At 32.3% G+C, this 19,767-nt stretch overlaps 1 protein-coding gene across 5 annotated transcripts in view; it reads left to right on the top strand.

Moving 5' to 3' along the window:
* LOC105194674 (protein abrupt) overlaps positions 1–19,767 on the top strand; it is a 90,764-nt gene that overhangs the window by 7,643 nt on the left and 63,354 nt on the right. The gene's annotated exons all lie outside the window — the stretch shown is intronic.

Here is a 19,767-nt window from a genome sequence, read left to right as displayed (position 1 = left end):
ACGCAACACGATTCTTATTAACACTAATTTGTTCTCGCCATAAAGTTTTACTAATTACCTTATAAATAAAAGTTTACCGGAAATGAATGTAATTTACAATTTACTGAAGAAGAAAAAAAGATGCGTTTATGAGATAGTAGGATGTCATGGAATATAAATAACTAATGTCATAAAAAGCACTTTTAATTATTAAAAAAATTATAAATTAATGATTTTTCGTGGATCTTATACATTAATATAATAAGTGCAACAGAACAAGGTTTCATGTACATCTTAGAAAATTGTATTTTACTTGAAGAAAAAATAATTTTTTTAAATAATTTTTTTGACTTAAAAAGTAACTTTTAAATAATTCTTTTACTGCTGGCAAGCATTATGCAACGTCCACTATGAGGTTGTAAAGTCGCAAGGGCGGTCTTACACGCTCGTAATGCAAATAGTTCTCGACCATCTCACGACCCTTCTCACTACTTGATGTAACTTTATATGCCGAATTTGTATTACGGTACACATTAAGTTCCATTACATTATTTAAAAACCACATTCAAGGCTTTCGAGCTCGAGTTAAAAAATTAATATCTAACATATTTTAAAAATTATGTAGAAACTACACAAATGTAAAAATCGCTGTTATCTGCAAAACTGAAATTCAGCTTTTATAAAAACGCAGCCAACACTAATGACCGGTAATCATCCTACAACGTCTAAATAGACTGTAACAAAGTAATTTTAACGGTTACTCTTTACTTCAACACAAATTATATGAGATATGCCAAATTATTTTAAAAAATTTATTTTTTCTTCAAATAAAATACATTTTATAAAAATGCTCATAAAATTTTGTTCTGTGAAACTTATTAACGTATAAGATCTAGGAATTAATTTGTAATTTTCTAAATAATTAAAAATACTATTCATGACATTAGTATTCCATGACTTTTCTGCTATCTTATCACTCCACATCACATATTTCACGACTCCCGTTTTTATTTTATTGTTATAATAAAGATTTAACTATGCAACACATTTGAAATATTCGGGGCCTAGATATCTTATTCTTTGAGTAAAATGTTCCAGCGGAACGTTTACATTTCAAGCAAAAAAAAATGTAAATTGTAAATATATCACGTTTCAACAATAACAGTAATGAGGAACATATTTTTACCGTACGTTAACACATTACTAATAACTAATATCAAAGTCGCTCACATTGAACAATATCGCGTGCATTTTCGTGCTTGCGTCGTGACATTCATGTAAATTTAAAAGTGAGTTCGAAAGACGCCTACATTGACGAGGGTTAACTGAGCCAATTTGTAATCCAATCGCTACATTCATCGGAGTACGTCAATAAGAAACGAGAGCGGTCGACGATTTGAAGCGCGTGTAGTCGTTACGTCGCGCATTGCCTTATCTTCAGATTATCGACGCACGTACGGAATTTAATCCCGTTGTTATCGAAAGTGCGGCTAGAAAATAAAGAACGTACCATCCGTAAACATGCAAATGTTTATTCGGTTCTTCGACATGGCTGCATCTCCTTCGAAATTTCGATTTACGAAAATTTAATTCAAACGTTGAATTTAATTTTTTCATTCTTTATTTACTAAAACGTACCTCAAACTGGGAAAAACTTAATCATTCCACTGCTGAAATGTCGCTTGATAACAACAGATTTTTTGATTATTTAAATTTAATTTCCGTTAAGTATAAATAGCATTAGTTAATTGGTTCAATTGTTAAAAAATGTAATTCTTTTGCTTGTCACATGACGGAAACGGTGAATTTAGTTACTCGAAACCCTATGAGCTTATATCACCTCTGATAAGATATCGATTTTATCATTTGCGCGATTCAATTAAGCCGCGAACGTAATTTAGCAACTTCCTTGTTTGAAATTTATTTAATAACAGCGAAAGATAATGACGATATTTATTATATGTATTCATTTATTATTGGCATAGTGCATTGGAATCGAAAATTATTTGTAAAAAATTGCACATTGGACATCAAATTAACGTAAATTTTGCATTGCGCTGATATTACTCATTTTATATAATTATTAATTATCCCCGGCGATAATCTTTCAGTTAGCTAATTAAATATTATTATTTTGAATACCAAATGATAAAAGTGATGAGTTACAGTACATCAATTTAGATAAGGCGCCATCGATGTTTCTCGTCGCTCTAATAATAATTTATTATTTAAAATTTCACGTAACGTTATCGCGGCTAACAAAGATTTTGATAAAATCACATTGATTTATTAATTTAACTTGTTTCCAACAATCATTTGCTGCATAAATTATTTAAGCGTCCAATTTAATTCGTCCGGTTAATACAGCAAATCATCTCGCCGAAATGATGCGTGACGCCAATCAATCCCGTCATTGTAACGCAAATTATGGCCGGTTTAAACAAGATAATTAAGATAAGAGGAAGCGCGTGGTGGGGAACGTCGCGGCGCGTTACATGACACCTAGCGTCGGCAAAAACACTGCAAATTAACCGAATTATGGAAGCGACGCGTTTGCTAATGATTTATGCGCGACAATGCGCCGGTAATTGCCACCGTGCGCGAACACGCGGTCTCTGTATGTGTGTCCAGCGATTAATTAATGAATCGACGGGCACGAGATTGCGGCCGCGAGATGATGTACATACATTCGTCACGGTCCGATGGTGGGAATCGGGGGTGGAGGAGGGGGGGAGGGAGCGGGAGTAGGTGGAAGAGGAGGGTAATTGTCGGTGGGCAAACTTTGCCGATGATATATGCCGAGCCGTTGTTGAGGGACTGCCGGATATCGAACTATAATCTGGCGTAAGTGGTGGAAGGGACGTGATAGCGTTGCGTGATTTGCAGCGGCAGGCATTATTTGAATGATTTAATTTCAATCATTGAATTAGCAAATGCCAATATTGTTTATAGTCGCGAGATAAATCGATAGACCCATATTGGGATTGCGATGCGCGGACCAATGCTGGAATTTAGGATTATACAATTAGGATTTCGTGTCAATTTTCGTATTTTCTTTGTGCATTTATTACGAACAATACTAATGTGACGTATGGAAAGTAGTCCAATCAAGTATTTATGCGGTTGAATCGAATTGAACCAAATCTCCTTGATTCAAATTGAATTGGAATCAAATTTTCCAAAATTTACATTAAATGTAATAAGGTATTTTCAATGATGTTACCATATCCTGTTTAATAAAGAAAATTAATTGCAAGAATTAAAAAAAAATAATTACAAAAAAATCACGTGCTAAGTAAAACTTTATAATTGATATTGTAGATAATAAGTATTATACTGATAAATCTAATCTTCTAGGTGATTTGATTCGATTTAATTTCAAATTATTAACACACCTCTAATAGAAAGTATAAGATTACACTTTACCCATGACTTCAGTGTATTATTATTAGTGATATTATTAATATATATTAACCAAAATTAATTATTGCTATTTTTGAAAACGTAAAATAAGAATGATTATCATCAAAGGTACCATTTCTCTTAGTTGTAATGGACCAGATCAACATCTACATCTAATACTTTCTGCTTAATAATTTGTTTTATACTTATTCAACACTCTCTGTGCATTTTCAAAGGTTTAGGTTGAATTCCTTCTTCTTGTTCCTTATTGGATATGCTTTTTCTTGTGGGAAGATCGTTTCAAATTCATTCTTTTTCTCATTGGATATCTATTCATCTTGCTGAAGACTTGTACCTCCTATATCGACCTGATGTTGTTCTAGCTTCAAAATAAACTCTTACCTGAGAGATTCTCAGGTAAGATTTGAAGGGTTCAAATATCTTCGACTGTTTGACTGGTTAGTCTACTTTGTAGTAGTGTAGTGAATCTAAGATGGCAGAATCAACGTTTACAGAATTAATTTGTCAAAAATTCTAAAACTTTTTTAAATTTAACTTAATATACTAATTTTACATATAAATTTATTATGATACATTTCTTAAAATTTAGCTTTTTTATTAAAATATTTTATGTGCTATAGAAAAATATATCTTTCCTTTATGCAAAAATATATCTTTTTCTGCATTGAAGCAATAAAATTATTCATTAATTCTTAAAAATGTATTTTAACTATAAATACATTATATCTTAATATTTATATAATTAAAAATATAACTTTTCGTTTTAATATCAATGTATTAAATATATTGGTAATCAGATACTTTTCGTATTTGCAAAAAAATATTTATTAAAAAACATTTGACAACTTAATTAATAATTAACACATGATCATAATAATATCATTATTTAACAAAACAGATCTATATTTTAAATAAATATTTTATTAGATGTCGCTATAGCGTACACTATACTTGCCGTCATATTGCTTTCCAAAATCAAAGGTGTCTAAATTCTTAGACATAGACGAACTCTAGCGTTAGTTTCGCTAGTCCGCCTCTCATCTAACTAGCACGGCTTTCTCGGAACATTAGGGCGGGCAACCGCAATGAGACAAGAAGATATATATCTTTCAGACTGAGTTCCAGAGGCGTAGCGTACGTAGTATACCTGGTATACATATAGTACACATATGCACTCGTTGAGCAATAGGTTCTAACTTGGTACCTGCTTCGGACTAAAAGGGACCCTAAGGAAACGCGGCAGCTGGCCCGATAATTGCGCCGGCAATATTATTAATGGTCCGAAGATTTGCTTCATCTGGGTCCCAGGTATACGTGAACGTACTTTTATATGCTTTTAAGCCGGGACGACGTAATGGCGAGCACAATGCCACTATTCTCAGTACCGGATGCGTTCGCTGACTTAGCAGTTATTCCGCTGCTGCGCGACAAAGTTAAAATTCTTCATATTTAATTAATAATTTATAACGCGACACTGCTCTGTGGATTTTTACTTTGCATTTGTATTATTTGGATATTGCTTTGATGTGTTTGATAAATCTTTTACTCTTTAGATACTCTCGTTTAAATTAACCAATTTGATTTTTAACCCTTTCAGTATAGATCTGTAGATACGTCCGGCCTTAAGAATAAACGAAACTAATAAATACAATCTGTCTCTCTCTTTCTCTCTTTCCTTCACTCTTTCTCACTCTCTGAAAAATATAGGTAAATAAAACATTTCACGCACGTAAGATTTATTCGTTAAAAGTATTCAGCACTTAAAAAGATTAAACCGGACTTTTTTGTAAAAATTTCCTTACGCCACGTACTGTATTACGAGAGAAAAAATAATTGCTTATTAATTAGCAATTTTTCCTAAAATAATCTAATTTTTTGACGTACAGCGAATTACTCAAACAATTTTATCATAAATTTCGTATATTGGAATTGGAATACGTTCCAATTGGAACTTAACGTATTGAATCCAATGCATTAGTTTAATCCAATGCATTGCAATTGAATCCAGCACATTCCGTTTAAACTATAAGTCATTTAAATTAAAAATTTAAATGTTTCCAAATCTCTTCAAATAATTCGACCATGCAATTCATTTTGAACTATGGTTAAACCTTTCTTTGTTTATCATTAATAAAAACCTATTATATCAATAATTGTCAATGTAAAATTTGTTTTATTATTCCCTGTACTTCAAGGATAATACGTAAATAAAAATATTTATTTAACTTAAAATTTTATCAATTTTTCAAAGCAGAAAGTTATTGCTAAATAAACGAGTAACCTTTTAGCAAATTCTTTCAAAGAGAGATTGCCATCTTATTTCGCAGTACAGTCTGTGCAAATTCTAACGTTTTGAGAATTTACCCCAAGAAAGCAAGATGAATTTCCTTGTCGGAGGGGTCGTGAAAAGAAGTGGCTGCCAGGATGTTTATTTTCGGCACAAACGAAATGCTTACCCTACGGCAACGTACGTATGCCTTCGTTACCGCGCCTCGAAACCATTACAACGCATTTCAAAAGTAACCAACGGTATAGCGCCCAATTATATTTGCGGGAATATAAACGAATTTCACACAATATTTTAAACCGATTGTTCGTTGCGTATTTCTACTAATGCGTAAACAAGTTTTTCAAAATCTTATTACTGCCAAATATAATTTATGTACTTAAATACATGCGAGCATGTGAACAGCATGTAAAACAATGTCATGTTGTTTACTGTGTGTGTGTGTTTTTTTTTTATTGGAATATCCCAATCTATTTTTGCAATCCTTTTTGTCACTATTTTCGCTTTATTAAACTGTATGGCTTAATCATTTACTTTATGCACATACGTACATCTTTACATATTTTTGCCATTAAAGTTGTTTTGCCAAAAAAGCTACAGCTACTTTTTTTTTTAAGATTAAGCATCGCAATAGCATTATTGCTGTTGTCTCGTTCTTTTAAAATGTCACATGCAACTTTTTTTATACGAAGAGTAGCTGTATTCTTGATGTACTTTATGTAATCGTTTACTTTGACGCAATTAAGTTATTTTATATATTTTTTCGCCATAATTGTTATAAAATAACAATTTTATATAATAACAAGATTGTTATAAAATCAATATCTGAATAATGGCTACTAAGATAATATTCTTAAAAAAAATTGTAGCACAATAAAGTTGGAATAACTTATAATAAAAGTATGTTAACTACATGCATACGTAATTAGATTTAAAAGTCATTAAAGCTATAATAAAATGCCAGGAATTAATACTGCATTTATATTTTGAGTGCTTCTGATAATCCTTTTTTTTACAATTTTTGCATTATAATAATTTTTTGTATTATAATATGTTAAAATTACTTTTATTCATAATTAATAATAATATTAAACTCGCACATATTGTAGCCCCATTAAATAATAACATTATGGCGAAAAATTTAAACATATAACTCTAAAATATTTTACAACACAAGTATAATTAACCATTATTTTAATATTCTTTTAAATAAAATTTACAAAAATAATTTGTTAAATTTTTATTAATTTTGTTACATTAATTGAAAAAGTAATCAATCAATACTTTCTTTCTGTTTGCATTCTCTATCATAAAGATAAATGTAATTTCTTTGTAAAATTTAATCGCACTTTTTAATCTTGGTAAGAATTGTTTCTGTTGTATTACGCTGATAATTATTCGTGGAGAGTCCTGTAATACGAGGTCTTCCCTGTAATACGAGTACGTCCTGCTTTTTCTCCCTCGACGTTTCACATTTTTCGTTTGTATCTTTCGTACACTATTCTCTCGCATGTATACGCATGTATATACATGCATACTCATACCCATACTCGTACCCATCGACGAATGCAGTACATGAAAGGGCCGTAATACGAGCCTCGTTATAGGATTTCCCGGACGTGGACATGTGCGTTTTCTGTAAAATGCACTCGCTGCGCACCCACTATATGAATATGCGTTTTCACTTTCGATCTACCGCGAAACCGATAAATTCCACGTCATTGTAACCACGTGTGGTTCTTTTTACTCGATCGCATAAAATCACAGATATATTGAGATATCGTAATTTGCTATAATAATAATGGTAGTAATAATAGTAATTTTATTATTGCTATTAATAATAAAGATAAATGTTTGTTAAGTAATTTTATAAAAGATTCATCGATAAATAAAAAATTAAAAAAAAAACAGCGCGAGTAAAGGAGAGTGGCGGTTTAAAGATTTTATTACATAAATAGTTTAAGTTCACATTACAAGCAACGTTTCTAAAAACTTTTATTTTATTATTTTAGTTTATAACAACTTTATCAAAAAATGTAAAATTTATTTAAAGAGATGTTAATCTTAATTTTTACATTAAACGGTACATGAACGTAATAAAACTGATTATTCATCGCCGTTATATTATGCGAAATGCACATTTGCTTCATGATCGTGAGAGCGACATGTTTCTGAAGCCTTCTAACTCCCCTCGTGTCCCGTGTCTTCCTCTCTTGCTTGTCACACGCGTTTTTGGCTATTGTACCGAGTTCTTTATTTCGCACCTGCACCGCCGAGGGTCGTACATGATATAACGGCGCAGTTTATGCAACGCGGGAACATTTTTATACCAAGGAAAAACTGTTGACACGTCGAATCACGCCAATTAATATCCAGTACTACTCCATGTGCAATAAACGACTTTGTACTCTTTGCCAATAGTGCGCGCAAAGGCCACGTGCAAAAAGCATTGGTGCTTAAGTGAATGCAAATGACGATGTGCATATCATGATACACGCGCCGTCCTCGGCATGAGGTAATTCCGATTTCCTTTATTATGCAATTAACTACTTCGCATTAGCTTCCGCTCGTTTCCTCGTCGTATAAGTAACGTCACGCTCGTTTCTTTTTTTTTCAAATAAGAAAAAATGTTAAATATAATTCAGATTAAATTGTTGAATAATACATTCGATCATATGTCGATCACATTTTTTATCGTGATTACAAAGTATTAATAGTGAATAACAGTTGAATTTGTAACAGAGAAAATCTCTCAATTGCCTTTGACATTAAATTAACTGTACATGACGCATGAGATATCCTCGGTGAGCCGAAATAGTGTTTCGGCCTCAATTTGCAATTTAATAAACATATTTTCACATCCTTCCTTTTAAGGTCCTTCTTATTAATTCTATTACCGTGTGAGAAGATTTCATCGTAATCAGAATTTACATCGTGCGCGTGAGAATTTAATTTCTCGTTCGTTTAAGATTTTGTTCAAAGCTGCTCGAGTGCGTCAGTCCGAGGAGAGAGAGAGAGAGAGAGAGAGAGAGAGAGAGAGAGAGAGAGAGAGAGAGAGAGAGAGAGAGAGAGAGAGAGAGAAAGAGCGACGAGAATGTCAGGAATGGAGACAGTGGCGTACGCCATCGATGAATCTACATGCGATTCTAATTGCCTCACAATACTCCTCTCCTCGAGTGGGCAGCCGACGAAAGCCAACGAGGAGAAGTGGATTTCCCTCGTGAGAGACGAGGGAAGATAGGCGACCAGTGCCACACCTCGAATTCGCGGCATACCTGCCGTGATATGTACCCAATCTCCACTCGTCTTGATCTATTCCGGGTATATCAGCAGCCCGCTTATGCTCGCGAGTAATTGCGCGTGAGTGCATGTGCGTGCATAAATGGACATTCGACTGGAATTCCAGAGATCGAGCGCGACTTTCTTGCAATTGCTGCCGCAGCCGATTCGCAAGTGAGAGAAACGCGGCTCTTAATTTTATATATATATATATATATATATATATATATATCGTTCAAAATTTAAATAGAGAGTATTAATGCAATTTTGCGTTTATTTCTCAAGAAGGAAATTTAAAATCTCTTAACATTAATTATACATGAATAATTAATTTTTATAGATGCTCAATAACGGAATTAACAATTATAAACACGTTCTGTACATCAACTTTTTTTTATGTTCAAAACAAATTTATAAATTTGATGAAATTTTTATAAAGTTATTTGTATGCATCGATAAAATTATTCATCGATCATGTTACTTAACCGCCGAAATTAGCCAATCACTTCACCTTGAGACTATCGTAGTAAGCGTAATAAATTCTACTTAAAAAACAAAAAATACTTTGAAGGCAAACATATTTATGATTATCGCGTCGTGATCATCGATTTTATTACTTTACTTTACAGTGAATACTTAAATTTTGTGAATTCAACAATTTTCCTGATAGAAGTATTTACTTCGTAACATATTTAAATCAATATATCTCTTATCTTTTTTGCTAACTTTTTATATATCATATACGAATAATTTCTATTTTATTTAATAAGTTTTTTTTTTAATACGTACCACGAATAATTTTAATTGTAAGCGAATAAACACTAAGATGCAAACAAATGATTTTTTGCGAGATAACTGAATACTTCAAGAGAAATATACTACATATTTATTAATAAGAGACAACATTGACTATTTAAACATTGCATGACCTCATTTCAAACAACGATAAAATCTGTAAAGACAAAAGGTATTATTATTAAGACTTTTATTACTAAAATAAATAGTAATATTTCTTTACAAATGTTCGTTACAAATTATTTCGTTCATGTCTTCTATGTTGGTTTACAAATCGCATGCGTCACAATTCATGCGATCGTAGGTCGCGAGCGCAAAAACTCTTCTCACCCAAATAAATCGTGTCGATTCTCACGAATAAAACAATAGGAATAACGGATGTCGAACATGGATTGTTGGCGACGGTGGGTGGAGGCGGTGAATTAAAGCGCGCAGCTACCGTCAGCTTACAACGTAGTAAATGCGCGGTAAATACGGTGGCATGTAGTAAATGCGAAATGCGAGAGCGTCGCGACGGTCGCGTGTAAACACGCATCCGTTGATAAATTGCTCGTCTCGACGCGCTCGCGGTAACGCGCACGCCTCGTAATCGATCTTAATTCAGATCTGTCACGCTTCTGCCTTCTCTCTCCCCCCTCCTCCTCCTCCTTCCCCCCGTCAGAATCCGCTCGTTCTTCGCAAATCTCTCTATTTCGAGATAAAAATGCAGCATTCTGCAGCAGACTAGCTGATAACGCGTCCCACATTACATAAAACGAAGTGGCGCGATAAGAGCGATATTATTTACATTCGTGTGTGAGCCAATGCGCTACGTCATAATGTTCCTCTGTTTCGTCAATGCTTACAATCTAAACGGCAATACAAAGATTCAATGCAGAAGAGCGGGCTAAAATACCGTAAAAATTATTTCTTTTAAGATAAGTAATATTTTCTACAAATAACGTGTATCTCTTTGACTATTAATTTTTTTTTCCGCCATTTAATATTGTTTTCGTTTTAAATGATCCTAGTTCTACACGCAGCTATTTTTTCTTGTTTTCCTTGTTTTTGCTACGTATTCTTACGTTGCATATTTATAATCTCGATAAGAGCTTAATGCGCAAGTAATAAAACAGATCTTTTAAAACGTAATGTCCTGATTATTAACTGTGTCTTTAGACCGATATCACAGGCAAACGTGTCGAGTATAGCAGCTAATGTTAACATGTCAAGTGTGATGCCGTATTTGATAATGTTCGTCACGTCAAGGTTCATCGTCTACGTGGAATATTTAAGATGTCCCTGCATTTACCTTGCTTGCGCTCGAGGTGCAGTTTATATGCGTCGTTATGTTATGCCTGTACTTAGCGAATAGCTAAGCGTAAAGAGTCCGTGATGATTACTTACGGAGTCGCGCGCGCTAATAGAAATTTTTAACTTTCATTACAAACAAAACATTAATAATTATACAAAAAAAAATTTTAATTTGCACATTTAAATAATTTCCACCGCATTTTAAGATTCTCGCGCCGGGATCTCTTGATCTTTCACTGATAGGTGTTGATAGCGGATCGTGCATATCATTTCTCTTCCGGAAGCGATATCACGTGTAGTGCAACGAATTTGTCTACAATGCCATTTCCGGTCACGTGATTCACCTTCGTCGAGTATCGACCGATCCGTCGGCTGATCCATCGAGATCTCATCGGTATCCTCATTACTAAACGTCTCCTAATTGGCCGATATGAGATCCACATCCGATCCGCGGAGCGAGAACGCACGAAGTTATTAAAAGGTCGTCAACCTGGCGTTTATACTGTGCGATCAGGAAACGCGTGCGCCGTCGCATGTGCGTGAGCCGGTGCACGCGGGTGCGCATAAAATAAATTAATACCGCACCTATATATGCGCCCTTGCGCATACAGCGTCTTAACGATCTGGCTTATCGTGCAGTGTGTGAACTTGGACTCTCTTTCTGAACAAAAATTACGGTGCACGGCGCGTTACGATAAAAATCTCCGGGCTGATGAAATTGTTATTTTAATATATGCTAATAATAATATTGCAGCCTTAACTTTCATTTCAATTTTATATCTTCACGAGATAGTGCGAGTTAATTTAATTTAACTTTTCTTTCAGGATAAATAAATTTATTATTTTCCATTATCGAGCTGTTCGTCGGCTTATTACTATCTTGTGAATCACAAACATCTTGCACGTTTTAAACCATAATAGTTGAATGATACAATGTCCGCCGCGAAAATGAAAAAGCTAAGGTTTAAAATCTGGCTGAGATCATATTTTTCTTCAGAATAAAATAACATTATATAAAACCGAATGGTAACTGACGTACTTACTTTGAACAGGGTTGGGGAACTAGTTAAAAAGTTAAAAGTTAAATAATAAAGTTAAAAAGTTAATAACTTTTAATTAAACTTAGTTCATTTTAAATAAGTTAATTTTAAACTTTAACTAGTTATTTTTGAAATGCATAAACTTTAACTTATTAACTTTTCTCTCCCAAGATAAAAATTTATCTACATCAAAGAAAACAATTAAAAAAAAATACATTGCAATGTAAAAAAAATAATGTTTCTTTGTTATTTCATATAAATTTCATTTACACATAAAATATTAAATTTGTTTAATGATACATATTATTATTGTTCTGTTATTTGGATTTAATTTAACTTTGAAAAATTACGACATTCTAATTTAATACAATTTTAAAATTAACTTTTAATTTAATTTCAGTTAATTTAATCCTAACGCAATTTAATTTTAACAAAATTAGTTTTTCGTCCGTGCAAATTTTACATAACTAAATTAATTTTATAAGCTAGTTTCTTTAAATTAATTTAATTAAAAAATAAACTTTCCCAATCCTAATTTTAAAGTCTAAATGGATGCCTATAACTTATAAATATTAACTTAACGATTTACGCAATGTTTTAAAATGTTAACCATATTTATTTTTCACGTATATCAAACTTTATCTACTTCTTAAAGGTTTAAGTTGGTTAAAAAATATAAAAATTTGGCAATTCTCTTTCAAATCTATATCAAACAATTCAAAAAACCTTAAATTTCTCTCGCTGGCATCTTTCATTACGTGAGAAATCTTTCTCTTGATATTCCAACGTATTCCCGGAGTCAATCCTGAAATGAATTGCTCAGGATAATTACTACGATCTCTTCGTCGATATTCAATCAGCGCGCATCTGTACACGAAAGGCTCCAATTAACCGGGACGCTATTATCTCCCGAAATTACCACACACTTACGTGCCTGGATCGTCACACGGACGTACGGCCGCATTCGTTCCAGTGCAACGATGCGTGCATACGTTGGAAGATGAAAGTCATCCGGCCACTGGTATCGTTCACGATGGTAATGACGGTGTTGTTATTGTTGTTATAGTGGCGATGACGTTGGTGTAATAGTTGACTTATTATTATGTTATCTGAGCGATCGTCATTCAATTATTGGCCCGGGCGGATTCGTCTCACCAATATAATCATGTCCGATGTGCGTTAATAAAACGGGTGGCCATTGCGTCGCATAAAATTTTACGTGCAAATTATTCATACGTGCGTCTGACTCGGGAAGTGCGGATAACTCCGCAAAACGGAGATTTAGCTTTATTTATTTGTGACATCATTGAAAACTATTGAAAACTGTCGTTGCCGATAAGTTTCCCCATTCACAATTTTCTTTCCATTCACGAGCCAACCTTTGGCACTATTAAAATAATCACTAAAGGAAATAATTCCCGGAAGCATCATCACTGATAATGCATGCAAATTGTCCCTGTGAAAACTCATAAGCCGTTTTAAAGATTTTTCCTTGGTGCATGTGTATGAATAAAAGTGCAAAATGAAATTGAATAAATGCACAGAAGTGATTTATGGAATTATGCACCCGCACGGATACCTTCAAATGAATAATATTTAAGAAGAAGAAGGAAAGTTTAAATAGTTGTACAAAGGTTGACGAATAAAAATATTAAAAATGTTAAAGAGATAATAATAAATTATAAAGAATTGAAATCGAGTCTCTTTTTCTCTCTCACTCTTTTACGCGTGATAGCAAATATCAGAAAGAATATAAAAGTCGTTTAATCATGCGGCAAAAGAATACGAAAACAAATTAATTCGTCCAATATATTTGTCTATTTGTTTTTATACTGCCATTGTCAGAGCTGAATCGCGAAAACAGATTATTCCTGAAAAGCGTAAGAGAAACGACGACGATCGTTAAGGGTGATAAATAATGTATGAGGGATTAAATTGCAAATGACTCTTTCGCGGTGCTCATTCGTCGATTTCGTTATTTCTTACGCGGCGGATCAGCCGATTTTCGCCGGGTAAATCGCACAAAAATTCCGCAAGGAGAATCGCGGCATTGTCACTGCAAGCGTACTCGCTCGTACGTGCGCGCAAAAAACGGCTGCGTTAATGGCAGCTCCCCGGGCTATGCCACCGGGTTCATCGATCATTCCTAACGACAAATGCAGATCGCAGGCTTTTTTTTGCGCGTGTGGAATATTTCTTTGTGTACGCACGTCGTACACAATGATATGCAAAGCGCCGTTGGCCGGGCAGAAAAAGCGGATGGGTACTCGAGATCTCTAACTTTTCAGCTAAAAATAATAAATTTACCGTAATTGATTCTAAGCAATGTTATTAATCAAACGTTCGATGTTGCGCACAATTATTTACTGCTTGATCTTGAAATCTAAACAAATCGTAAAATTAATATACTCAATACCGTTTAAATTATAGATTTATCACTTTTTTTCATTCATATATATTCCAGATCGGCACTATTACAGATACAATATTTTAAACCAATAAATAATTTAGATTCTCAAAATTATATCAAATAATACAGAAAATAAGAAAAATAATTATAAATATAATATAAGGATATAAATAAGAGTCCATATGTAAAGCAAAAATATATTTAAACAGTCCCTTACGACTCAATATAATTTTTATATGTAAAAAGTAGTCTCAATGTATTGCCAAAAACATTAATCAAAAAATGGCGTCAAAATTTTCTTATGTTCAGTAATTTTTAGAGAATAATTTCAATTATTTAACAGTTTATTGTGAATAGCAGTAAACTGCGACAATTTAGATACACTTTTTTTTAATGAGCTGGAAGAGACCGAAGTTTATACAAGTGATTATGTAAATAAAATATTTTATTATAGTATAATAATTTTAGTATAATAATCGATCTCATTGATCTATGTTATGAAAAAACCAAAAAATTAAATTTATATATATCTCACATAGATAAAGTATACTATCTTCCTCTTGCCAAAAAGTTATTATCTTTTTCTTTGATAAATTTTCTAAAAATGTATCGTTAGAGAAAGAAAAGATGGTACACTTATTAAGCATAAAATACTAAATAGTATCTAAAATATGCAGAACTATCAAAATGAGGATCAAAAAAGCAATTTAATTCTGTTTAATTAGAATGTATAATGAAAGATAGAGGAAAAAAAAGAAGGAAACTTGAAAGAAGATATAAAACATAATTACAGAAATATTCAAACAGATAAATAAGTGATAAAGTAATTTATGTATTAATGTAAAACATATATCATTTTAATCTATAATACTTTATATATGAGAAGGCAATTATAATCTAAATACATTTTTTAATATAATTTTAAAGACAATGAGATATAATCTCGTATTAGTTCGTTCTTTTGACATTTTTTTTCTCTTTATTTTTTCTTTTCTTTATATTCTCTTTTCTCTATTTTATATTATTTAATCTCATTGTGCTCCAGTTAATTCAATATTTGTTTCGTAATTTATTCTAATTAATTTTTCATGACTACTCTCTGTTCTTTTTTCTCTACTTATTAATTACTTAAAGAAAATGTAATCTCCTACAGTACACTAAGCCAAATTATTCACTTATTAATCTATTTATTTATACACACCCACACCCACACACACACACACACACACACACACACACACACACACACACACACACACACACACACACACACACACACACACACACACACACACACACACAAAAGATATACAGTTTGGCCAAAATTATTATGCATCTTTATTTTTTTCGTTTAGCTGGAATTCTTTTATTTATATTATTCGTATTTTAATTACTGGCGTTATACATAAGTTTAAAGGACAACAAACAAAAGTCTTGAAACAAAAGTTAAGGAAAAGTAATTATATTTTAATTTTGATTTAAATCCCTCTAGTCAAAAATATTTTTAAAATATAAGGTGCTTAATATTTTTAATAAAGGCTCTATATGTATACATATATATTTCAATTTAAAGCAAAGTAATATTTCAAAATTATTAATATAATTTAGAGTGCGTTATTCGCACTTTTCATCAACTTTTCATTAATAAATGCTGGAATTATATTTTGGCGCTTCGATACTGTACTGAGAACAGTTTGGACACCGATCGATCAGCCGAAATGTATTCCCGGACGACGTAGTTCATTCATACGGTACAATGGAATGCCTGCAGCACACGTTGCCGCGCGTGGCATGCTCTGTTTTACGTTCTCGCGGTTGCGATTTTACACATTCGCAAGTCAGTAAATACGTGCGCGAAAAACATACGAACCAAATAGTAAGGGTTTTATTCAAATACTCGGCAAATAAGTCATTTTCGCATAAAAAAAATTACTTTTTCTTTTCATGAAGAGTAATATTATTTTATAATTACACGTAATTTTAATTAAAGTGTTTACGTGCATAACTTTGAAGGAGATTAAATTTTAATTCTCTCAAGTTAAATAAAAAAAGAAATCAAGAATTCTCAATTCTATTAAATTTAAATTAAAAATCAGAATTTTCAGATTCATATTTTTAATAAAACTGAAATAAGAGAAAGTTAATAACAATAATTGCAGCAATAAACATCAACAGAGAGATGAAGCTAACATCTCTTTTGCAATAATAAATGTTATGCCTTTAAAATTACATAATCTCGAGTTTTATTTTCGACTAGAAGGTGTATGCGTACATATTCAAGCCAACTGCATTCCGAGAAATCGAATTCCTGGATACTTAATTGCTATTGTTTTATTCTCGATTCTCACACATGATTGCACCGAATTAAACACATGGTTGACGATGCGAAGATAAATGTTCGCGGTATCAATTGCGATTAGCGTGTCTCTCGAGCTTTGGCTCATTCCGCTATGAAAAGAGTAAACCACCGATCGAGAGAAATGCACATTCGAGTTCGGTCGTAGAAGGAAAGATAGATAAGGCGCGTTCCGCAGGCTGTAACGCTTTCTAGCTACGCTCTTGCGAAATCGTGATCATTGCATCAGTTTCATAATATGTGATTGCTCGCGGGCGTACTTTTGATATGCTCCATATATTATTGTTTTAACTGCTAGGTGCTTAAACGACATTTCAACAAATACAATTGTCTGTATTAAGTTTTTTTTACTTTGTACAAATCTAAATACTAGGAATATACAATTTTATAAATTTATATTTTTGATTTTTTTTTTAAACCTTCAATAAAACACAGTATTAACAGATATCAAATTTGTTTCAAGAGAAGTTAATGCAGCTACGTTATAATTATTTGTCATGCAAATTTTTTAATTACAATAACACTTTGTACTAACGTGTTTGTACTCGATGCAATGATCATGAAATAATATGATTTTAAGCATATGACTATGGGCAATTTATCGATTGCCCCTCCGCAGAATTTTGCGATCGATATTGAAAGCATATCTTTTATGCAGCATTCACTGACATCTACTCGTATGATTGTCAATTATCATTATTTTCCACGCTTTGCTTTGATCCCCAATCGGTGGCTATCGGGCGCTTTCGAAGTCATTATACGTTTCGTAATCACGTAATCACTGCGATTTATACACTTTTAATTCCCGACACGTACGTCGTAATTGCATTACGTACGTAGTCGCACAGCTTTTTTCAGACTACATGCTCATATGTTACTTCGCGATATCTCGGCAGCTTGTTTATAAAGCGTTACCATATATGCGGAAACGCGAAACAACGCGGTTGCTATCAGAGAGATCGAGCTATTTTCGTAATTAAAGTGGCGAAGGCGATCGTACATTGTGCGGGAAAACACGATCAAGCTTTACATTTCTCTGATAACCACCGGCCGATAAGCGCGATGTCATGGAGTTCATTTTTAATGGAAATTAAATTGGTGAAATGTAAAACTCGAGAGAAAGAGTTGGCAAAACTATTATGCATCTTGTGTGAATGGTATATAAATTCCATATTTATCTGCGGCTTATGAATGAAACGCTAACACATAAAGTACAGTCGCTCATTAAGATTTTACATCTTTCGACAAGAGTTAGAAATTTTTTTGTTATTCCCTAACTCTGTCGCAAATGCATAAGTTGAATAACACGATCAATTTTTCTATTATTTTATATTATATGAAATGAAGATTTTAGTACAGGCTATCGAAAATTTAGGTATGCCTCTGCTTCGTCAATTTCCAAAATATTAATTCTTTTTTTTCTATCTCCCTTTCTTTCCTTTTAAACTAAAATTATCGCTCCATTAGTATTGCTAATCTTTTACTTTGTATCCATCATATTTATTATATTATTCAATATATATAAAATTTACGAATATGCAAATGCAAATTATGTGTATGTACTTTATATACACAATTAAAAATATCTTTATTAGAATTATTGTTACTGTTACTAAATTATTATTATTATTATTATTATTATTATTATTACTGTTATTATTATGCTCATAATGCAGTGTTATTATGTTTTTATTATTGTGCTTAAATTTTTGTAATTTTTTAACTCGCAAGCATATATTTTATTATACATCATTTATTGCTTATGAAATATTTAATATTTAATAAATAGGTTATTTAACGATTGTAAAAAATATTATATCATAATGGCAAGAAATTTTGTTCGATCGATAGATTATCAATAGAAAATCATTAGAATCTTGTACATGCATGTGTAAATAAATACATTAGTGAGGCAGATGTTAGATTGAATATCTGTCTTGTAATGATAACGCGCGATAAGTAAACTGAGAAGTACGGAGAAGATCGTCGGCCATTGCGCTTATTTATACCTTTATCGATGTACAATAGAAAGAAATGTTTACTACCGATCGTAAAAGTCGAGTGATTTATAATTAGAAGTGCTGGTAAATAAAAAAATAACTTTACGATGGTTCTTCCGTGTATGACGCAAGTTAATAAAATCTCAATGGACAATCGGCCGATAATAATGATCGTAAGGTACACGCACGCGGTTAAAAAAACTTCGTTAGAAAAAATTCTTTTCACACACAATTAATACATGCTTGATGTATACATGTAGTTGAAAGTAATTCTAATTTAAAGGTTTGTGTTATGTAAAATCTAAATTTTTTAAAATTGATATATGACATGGTATTAAAAAATTGGAATATTTACAAAAATTTCACAGACTTTTAAAACATTTTCTATTAAGAATACAAATATTTTCTCAAATTATTTTTAACCGCATAAAAATCAAACTACACAAGAAAAATATATAAGTTCAATTATGAGTATAAAATTTTTATATTATTCAACAAATGTCATAAATATACAACAAAATGGCACGCTAACATAAGTGTTCCTCCAGTCAATCAGTATTCATTAAACGAATCCTGCGAAACAATTCCGCTAAAAATCTTTTAAATTGTTTATTTAGTCGATTACAGGCCTATAAGCCTTGCTCACAGTCGTACCGTTATCGGCCGTATATCACAGAGAAGAAGTATAATGTGTGTGCATCCAACTGAACATTAAGTGTTCGCGACGCTTGTAAAAGTTGTGAAAAATCAAGAGTCCCGTAGGACATTTCGGTCTGGTGAAGACCGACACACAGATAAAACGGCAATAAACCGAATGATGTTCAGAAGATTCCGTTGCAAAGTATTTTTGCGAATAGACCGGTTGATATTGGTATATAATATATTCATTTATATACAAATCTGCT

This window comes from Solenopsis invicta, chromosome 11 (genome assembly GCF_016802725.1).
Source record: "Solenopsis invicta isolate M01_SB chromosome 11, UNIL_Sinv_3.0, whole genome shotgun sequence".
Taxonomy (NCBI): domain Eukaryota; kingdom Metazoa; phylum Arthropoda; class Insecta; order Hymenoptera; family Formicidae; genus Solenopsis; species Solenopsis invicta.
Note: the sequence above shows the minus strand (reverse complement) of the source record. Positions and strands in the feature narration are given on the sequence as shown.